Source organism: Rhinolophus hipposideros, assembly GCF_964194185.1.
Source record: "Rhinolophus hipposideros genome assembly, chromosome: 8".
Lineage (NCBI taxonomy): Eukaryota > Metazoa > Chordata > Mammalia > Chiroptera > Rhinolophidae > Rhinolophus > Rhinolophus hipposideros.
Genome location: NC_138054.1, coordinates 25,055,801 through 25,064,947, shown reverse-complemented (window position 1 = coordinate 25,064,947; position 9,147 = coordinate 25,055,801).

The window sequence follows — 9,147 nt, the reverse complement described above, 5'->3', positions numbered from 1 at the left end:
TGGGGTAGGGAGGTGGAGAATGTTTCTTGGGTTGCAACAAATTTAGCTGATCCTGTTATCCGAATTGTGGTTTGTTCCTGCAGGATGTGGGATTTCTTTATTGAGAATTGGCTTGCTGATAATGACAGCAAAAAGTTGTCACACACTTACCATGTGCCCGGACTGAGATAAAACTTTGCAAGGATTCATGCCTGCAATCCTCACAACTTTGGGATTTTTCAGATGAGGAAAAGAAGGCTCTGAGAAGTGAAGGATCATGTCTAGCAAATAAGAGGCAGAGCCATGACATGAACGCCAGGAGGTGACTCCACAGCTGTGCTCCCGACCTCTACTACCAAAGTCTTGTTTTTTAAAAATGTCATCTTTTAAAAATTTCTTTTGGTGGTATGTTTTTAATGAGTATAGTAGTAAGTGCTTATTATTTTGGAATGCAAACTCAAAAACATTTTACTGGTAGGGTTGTCCAATCACATTTTGCCACTTTTTCATATGCTACCTTGCATTATTTGCTCCTTGTTTCATATTCACAAGTTACATTTCTCCTAAGGAATTTCAAGTTTCCTTGTGTCCTAAACCTCCACTCTATTTCCTACAGTAGGCCCAACTGTATTCTCCCTAAATACTCACTGAATTGAATTAAACTGGTATTCCAACTACCTTCTCCCTCTGGAACAAAGCAACGCTAGTGAAAATACATAACAATATAGGAGATTTCTAGACCTCTTGGGGAAAGCTTAAGCTGCTTCTAAGCACTGCAAATAGTGAAACATAGTAACTTAAAAATAATTCTGTTGTACAAACATGAAAAGTGTTATTGCACACTCCCAGAGGTGTATAATGGATCTGAACTTTAAAACACCAAAATGAAGTAGTGTTTAATTTACGGTTTTGCTGTCCAGGGAACTCAAACTGCCTCTGAGCAGAGATCTGTTTGCTCCGAGTTGGTTACAGACCATGCTTTGGCTCCCTCTGTTGGCAGGAAGAGATAATTGTTTTACTTGCAGGAATTCTTGGTTCAGGTTGTGTAATGGCTACTGTTTATTGTATGAATTGCCTGAGAAAACAGAGCTCTCAGGTTTAGCAAAGGGAAAGACAAAACCTACTGGACCTCTCTCCTCAGATGGCAACTAAATACACATTTTCATTCCTGTTACATGCTAGCATTGCTGCCTCTGAAGCCAGCCTCACTACAAACTGCTTATTGTCAGAGAACACATACTGCCCTTGTTTTGCTGTGGATTTCCCAATCTTCTAATTGTAGGGTGTAAAAAGTACAACCTTGATTGCTCACAGTTTGTCACACAAGTCTGATTTTCCCACACTGTCTGCTGACCATATATCTTGGTAATGTTTTCCATGACACAGACAAGGGGTTTGGTCTCAACTAGTGATAGGAATCAAATATCTAAAATTCTTTCTTTGATTCATGAAGCGGAATTAAGGACACACATATCTTTCCTTAGCAGGTTTTTGCCCCAATTCCCCTTTCCAAAACTTTTATATGATTCTGAATTGTTACTTATTCATATCAATGACTCATCATTGGAGAGTTGGCTTCAACGTCCCCAGGCAGCATTCCTCCGTATGGTATTTCTACAGGGACATTGAGCATCTTTTTCCCTTTTCTACCATGTGCAATTCCAAGGACCAGTGAAGACTGAGATGCCATCAATCCTGGCACATTGCAGAGTTCAACAGAAATTTGTTTAAATAAATGATTTAAAGTCATATCCTGTTTTAAGGGCTAATTTTGTACATGTGAGAATTCCTTCATGCATATGAAGACATGAATTTTATTTTCTTCATCTCAAAAGGGACAAAACAATGTTAAACATAAAATGCATGATGTCTAGGAACTTTATTTATATATGGTGAAATGAAACAGACAGGCCCGGCATCAATCAGGACTCTGCCACTTACTGTATAGAGAGACAATGCCATCGGCCTTTCCCATTCTTGCACATTCTTGCAGTGAGCAACCTTGAGAGATGAGGGAATGTCTCCCTATGGGACAAAGAGCAGGCTTGCTTACTGCTTGCTATAAAATGGTGGGATCCCCAAGCTTAGCATTTCTCTCCTGTAATGCAACCTTATGTGCAAACACATATCTGGGCCCATCTGCTTCGTTTCTGTGAGACCTGGGGTTCAGGGAACCAACACAAACACGTTGACACTCTGGCTACTGCTTTTGCTGTAATAGTGTTTCATCTCTGATTCGGTAGCCTTGTGTGTTCTGTCAGCAGCCATGAAACTGTGGTGAGCTTGACATGTTAGCCTGCAACGAGGGTAAAAATCTCAGATTCTTCACAGTGCTTGACACTACCGTGTTTCCCCCCAAAAAAGCCCCAATTAAGATCATAAGCCAGACGGACACATTTAGTACATTATGATGTTCCAGAAGATGATGACATGACAGTATTTGAATAAATGCAAGTTGTTGTACAAGAAAAAATTAGACATCCCCTGAAAATACGCCCCAATGCATCTTTTGGAGCAAAAATTAATGTAAGACCTGGTCTTTTTTTTCGGGGAAATACGGAATAAGACCCCGTCTTACTTTGGGGGAAACACCATAGCTAGTCCTACACAATGCATTTAACCTGTTAACCGCAGCTTTCCTTCTTTATAAAGGGGACAACAGTAGCTGCTCATAGCATTGTTGTGGGTTAAATTAAATACGAACATAAACATACCTACTGTGCTTCCCCCAAAATAAGACCTAACCGAAGAGTAAACCCTAGCATGGTTTTTCAGGAGGACACCCCCTGAACATAGCCCTAATGCGTCTTTTGGAGCAAAATTTAACATAAGCCCGGGGTCTTATTTTCAGGGAAACAAGGTACCACACTAGAAACTTCCTGGGAGCTCCCTTGCCCTCTTTAGAACTCTGATGGAGATGACTTTGCTTTGATGCCGGAAGATGCTGGGCAGGGAGAAATAGCGTGGACCGCAGGGTAGGCTGTGGTTTATCCCGGTTGGAGGCAGACGAGGTCTGTGGACTGGCCTGAAGAATGCGCAGAGTCGCAGCCCCCCAATTTCTACGCAGGATTGGAGCCAGAAGCGAGGGGTTTTGTCTTACAGCGGTGGTTGCATAGCAACCATGCAGTTTTTATTTAGATTGCCTATGTTAGGGGGCTTTGGGGTTGTACTGATGAGGATTACTGGGGCATTCAAGAACCCCCACGTCTCCGAAATCACTCCCCTGATTCGTAGCGGCCTCGCTATTCCGAGCAGCCTTTGGCTCCGTAGTGCGCCACCCCCGAAAACCCCACGCCCGCCCGCCCACGCATGCTCTCGGCGCCCCCACGCGCGCAGTCACCCTCACGGCTGCCGCCCACGCAGCCGCGTGCTCCGGAAGCGCGGGCTCGGAGCGGCTGCGCGGCGCCGGCGGAGGCAGCTCCCGGCGCTCGGACGAGTTCTGCGAGGACGCCGCGGTGCGGGGCGCGTCGCCCCCCGTGTCCACCAGGGCCCGGGTGCCTCCGAAAGTCGGCTCTGGGTCTGTGGGAGCAAAATGCAACGCAAACCCCGTTGTATCGAGCCCCGCGCAAATAAACACGCACAAGCACTCACACAGACGTCGCCGCGGCCCGCGCTCGCAGCAGCGGGTCTCGGCCACGGGCGACCCAGGAAGAGCCCGGGATCCACGAGGGGCCGCCGCTCGCGATCGGCCGCTAAAAGGTGCGACGTAAGTGCACGGTGTGAGCGGCCTGGCTTAACGGCGCCGCGGCCGAGCCACGGCCTGCTCCGCCGGGGCGCTCGGTCAGGAAGGGGGCGGGGGAGGAGAGCCCGGGAGTGGCTGGGGTGCGCCACTGCGAAGGTCGGCGGGGCGGGGCGGAGGCCAGGCTGGGCCTGCGCTCAGACGGACCCGCCGGGACGCGGCCTCCCTCCGCTCGGGGGCTCGCGGATCGGGCCGAGAGGCAGTCGCTGCGGGAAGACGGGCGCTTACAGCTCTCGTTGGGTGGCAGCTGCCACGAGCTGCGTCTGCGGGGGCGGTTGGAAGGGCGCCGGGCCGTTGCCTCTGGTTTAATAGGGCAGATGCGCAAAAACTCCAACAGGTGGCTCCGTGGCGCAATGGATAGCGCATTGGACTTCTAGAGGCTGAAGGCATTCAAAGGTTCCGGGTTCGAGTCCCGGCGGAGTCGTGGTCGTTTTTCCTCCGGGAACTTATTTTCTATCCCTACCGTTTATCCGCGTGCTCCCCTTTTCCCAGACGGTGTGACTCGCTTCCCATTCCCCTTCCCTTCCCGCTCTGCTTTGGGCTCCGGCGGCCCTTGCGCCTATCGCCAGTCGCGTGGGTCCCGTGCCCTGCCTCCCGCCCCTACCCTCAGCCTCCCCGGCTCGGTGGGGAAGGCGCTGGGCCTCGCCGCCGAGGGCCCCGAGGCAGGTACTGGGGAGAGCGGCACCGGGCGGCGACCGGGCGAGGCCTCGCGGTTGTGGCAAAAAGGAGCGCGCGGGGGAGGCCGGGCTCTCAGACGTTCCGGGAGAGCTGCCCCCACGCCCCAGGGGTAACACGCCTTCGCCGGGAGCACGACGGTGGCGCCTAGGGACGGGCGCGGGAAGGACGGCAACACGCGCCCGCACCCTACGCCGCTTCGCTGTGCCCCTCCCGCCGAGGAGGCTTCAAAATTGTCACCCACCTGAATCCCAGTGGGGTCCTCGCAGGAGTGCAGACGCCTGGGCGTCACTCCGGGACTCCAATTCCGTCTGTCAGGGTGGGGCCCAGCCGTCTCTCATTTCCGGTAACAACGTCCGCACCCCTGCCCCAGGGTGCCAGTGCGGAGGTCCGCGGTCCACTCTGCCCGCCGGCTCCTCCAGGGAGACAGGAGCGTCTTGTACGTCTTCTCCTGACAACTCAAGGCTTTGGGCAAGATCAGGGTTCCACCTCACTAAATGCAAATAAATCAATGAATGGAGTTTTAACAATTCATTGCAACAAACAAGCTTAATTTCACGCAAAAAATACAAAATCCAAAACTGTCAAAAAAGGTACAGGGAAGAGTCAACTTCCTTGTTCCCATACCCCAGCCTTGCAATTCTCTCTATAAGCCATTAGTGAAAAGTGTTTCTTGGAAATACTGTCAGATTTTATGCATGTCTCAGCATCTTTATGGTATCTCGCTGTGTGTTTATTGACGTTAGTGACATAGGTGATACACAATTGGTAGTATGCTATACTTGCTTTCACTTAAGGCAGGGAGAGCTGCCTGTTCCGTTGTACATACGTGTCATGATGATTTAACAGCCCCCAATAGTTGGACATTTAAGTATACAGTATTTTCCTATTACAAACAATGCTTTAGTGAACATCCTTGCGTTTACATTATTGTGCGCAAGTGCACATATATACGTAGGGTAGATTCCTAGGAAGTTGAACTGCTGGGTCAAAGGTTTGTTTGTGCATTCTTTGACAGATCTTGCCAAATTGCTCTCATAGAGATTGTACCCATTTTACTCTCACCAGCAATCTGTGAGAGGACCTGTTTCCCCACACCCACGTTACCAAACAGGTGAAAAAAGATTTCTAGTTGTAGTTTGAATTCATGTCTTCATTATAAGTGAAAACGAGCATCTTTTCATATGTGAAATAATTTGTATTTTTTGTGATTTATCTGTTCTTGAGTTTTGCTTATTTTTCTATTGCGTCATTGGTCATTTTCTTATTAGTTTGTACGAGTTCTCTATGTATTAAGGAAACCAACCCTTTGTGATGTGTGTTATCATTATTCTTTCCTGGGTTGTCTTTTGATTTTGATTTATGGTATTTTATTTTTTGTCTTACAGAAATTCATATATTTGGATTTATCAGTCTTTTATGGCTTCTAGGTTTGGGGTTATACTGCACTCAGGTTATTAAAACATTTCATGTTTTATTTTAGTGCTTTTATGGTTTTATTTTTATACCTAAATCATCACTTCATCTGGAATGTATTTTTGTATAAGTAGTGAAGTGGGAATTTTGTCCAAGAATCTCTGATAATGAACGCTCCTCCTTTTCTACACTAATTTGAAATGCTTCCTTTATCATTTTCTAAATTCTCATATGCATTTGGGTTTCTCGATCCTCTCTTCTATTCCATTGTGCTGTCTTAATTCTGATTCACCAGAATTGTGCTATTTTAATATTCTAGTAGCGCCAGTCCTCCTTCATAACTCTTTTAAAGAATTTTGTTTTAACCTATTTTTGAATTACTTTTTCCACATATTATTAATAATTGGCACTTATATAGCATTTGTTATATACCAGGTACTATTCTAAGTGTATTATGCATTTTGATGTGTTTAATCCTCTGCCAACCCTACCAAGTAGGTATTATTATATCCCCTTTCATGAAAGAGGCATCTGAGATACAGAGATTTAAGTAACTTGTCCAGGCTAATAATAAGCAGCACACCAGGATGGGAACTCAGGAAGGCTGGATCTGTGGATAAAACTGTAATTCTTTATTGTCTTTTATATGAGCTATAGTTACAGCTAGTCTGGCTCTAATATTAGGAGGTATTTGTGTTGTAGTCATGTTATTTATAGATTTATATAGGGAGAATTGAACTAATTATGATGTTGAGTTTTCCCATTTAAGAGTAGCAGGGAAAATCGTTTTTTCTTTTTTAAGAACACCTATTCCTTTCCATTTGCTCAGCTCTTCTGTGCTCATCAGGAGTGTATTAAAGTTTTCTTTATATATATCTTGACTTTAAAAAAAACTTTATTACTTTATTTTTTTGGTTTGGATCATTTGTTTCATTACATTTTCTAACTGGTTATAGTTTGTGTATATGAAGGTTTTGGATACATTAAATAATTTATATCCACCTATCTTATTGAACTATCCAACCATTTAAATATTTTTTCAGTTCAAAATCACAATGAGATACCAATATGTACCTATTAGGATGACCATAATAAAAAAAAAAGATAGACAATAACAAGTATTGGCAATGATGTGGAGAAATTGGAACCCTCATACATTGCCAGTGGGGCTGTAAAATGGTACAGTCGCTTTGGAAAACAGTTTGGCAATTCCTCAAAAAGTTAAAAATAGGGTTACCATAAGACCCAGCAATTCCACTCCTAGGTATATACCCAAGAGAACTGAAAATGTATGTTTACACTTGTATATCATTGTTCACAGTGGTATTTTTATTATTTTTTTTTTAAGGAGGGCACAGCTCACAGTGGCCCATGCGGGGATTGAACCAGCAACCTTGGTGTTATTAGCACCATGCTCTAACCAACTGAGCTAACCAGCCACGCTACAGTATTATTCTTAATAGCCAAAAAGTGGAAACAACCCAAATATCCATCAACGGATGAATGGACAAACAAAAGGTGGGATACTCATATTATATTATGTTATTATATTATTCATCAATAAAAAAGAATGAAGTACTGATTCGTGTTGCCACATGGAAAAACCTTGAAAACATTATGCCAGTGTTCTCCTTGTGAAAGGAGCCAGTCACAGAAGACCACATATTATATGATTCCATTTACAGTTGACCCTTGAACAATGCACGGATTAGAGCATTGAGACCTAACTTTCGAGCCCCCAAAACTTGCAGGATCAAACTGCTCAGGTCCGCTATATAAAATGGTGTAGACCAACGCATACAGTCCTCCTGTCACATCAACAGACTCCCAACGTTACAGGTGTTTATTGAAAAACATCTGCGTTTAAGTGGACCCACGCAGTTTTAAACCTTTATTGTTCAAAGGTCAACCGTATATTAAATATACAAAACAGGCAAATCCATAGGCACAGAAAGTAAATTAGTAGTTGCCAGGTACTGGGAGTAAGGGGAATGTGAAGGACTACTAATGGGTATGGGGTTTTTCTGGGGGGGGGGATTTGATGAAAATGTTCTGGAATAGTAGTGATAATTGCACAACTCTGACCACATATAAACCCACTGAATTGTGCACTTTTTAAAGGGGTGATTGTATGGTGTCATGCAGGGTCTCAGCTCCCGCTCCCCGCACAAGAATGCAGGATATGGTGAGGCCAAAAAGGAACAACAACGGAGCCATAGATAAGGGAGTCATACCATTACATTCTCGCTGGTGGCTGTGTTGGACACACAGGAAGCAGGAGCCACACAATCCACAACCTGCCATCCGCTTCTCTGCCAACCGACCCCACTTGCTGGCTGCAATCTGCCCTTGCTAGCTTAGAGACGGCAAGTTATATCAGTGGCTAATGGCTAACTGGTTACAGCTGATGGCCAACCAGTCACAGTTGATGGCCATCACTACCCTAGCCAGCACCTTTCCATGTGAGGTTGAGAGCCTGGAAACTGCTCTCTGGGATTCTGTCCCCATAGATGGTATGTGAATTATAGCTCAGTTTTTTAAAAGAAAAGATTGTTTTTCAGTTGATTAAGTTGTTTTCTGGAAAAATATTTTCAAGGGAGGGTGAATGATTAATTTTACCTTCTCCTTTATAATTTTTATGCCTTATATTGTTTCTCTTGTAATAGCATCAGTTAGTACCTCCAGAAGATGTTAGTTTTTCACAAAAATGATGACAGTGAGCTACCTTTTCCTGTTCCTAACCTTATGGGAATGTTTCTTCACAAAGCATCACGGTAGCTTTTGGTGTGGGCACGCACACATGTGCACACATACACACATTTATCAAATTAAGAGAATATCCCTATTTATCAGTTATCTATGAAGATTTTTCTCCTTTGATCTATTAATATTGTGTAATATATTAACATTTTCTAATATCCAACCCTTATATTCCTGAAATGAATCCCACTTAGTTGTGGTGTATATTTCAATATTCTAATTTGCAATTTTTGCATATTGCGAAAGATTGACATTTCATTATCTACCATAAATGCAGCATTGTTTAGAATGGCCCCAGACTGGAAATAACTTAGATGCCTACCAATTAATGATCTGTTTGAAGAGAGTGGTAGAGTCATATAATTGAGGACAATGTGGACCTTTAAAGAATGAGGAAGATCTATGATATTACATTATTATTATAATAATGTCCAAGATTAATGAAAAAAGCTGACATGCAAGTTGAATATGTTTAATATGACTCCATTTGTGTTAAATTATGCTAATATTAATAGGAATAACATGTATTACTATAATTTGGCGTGCATGGAACATTGCTGGAAAGATACAGTTAACAG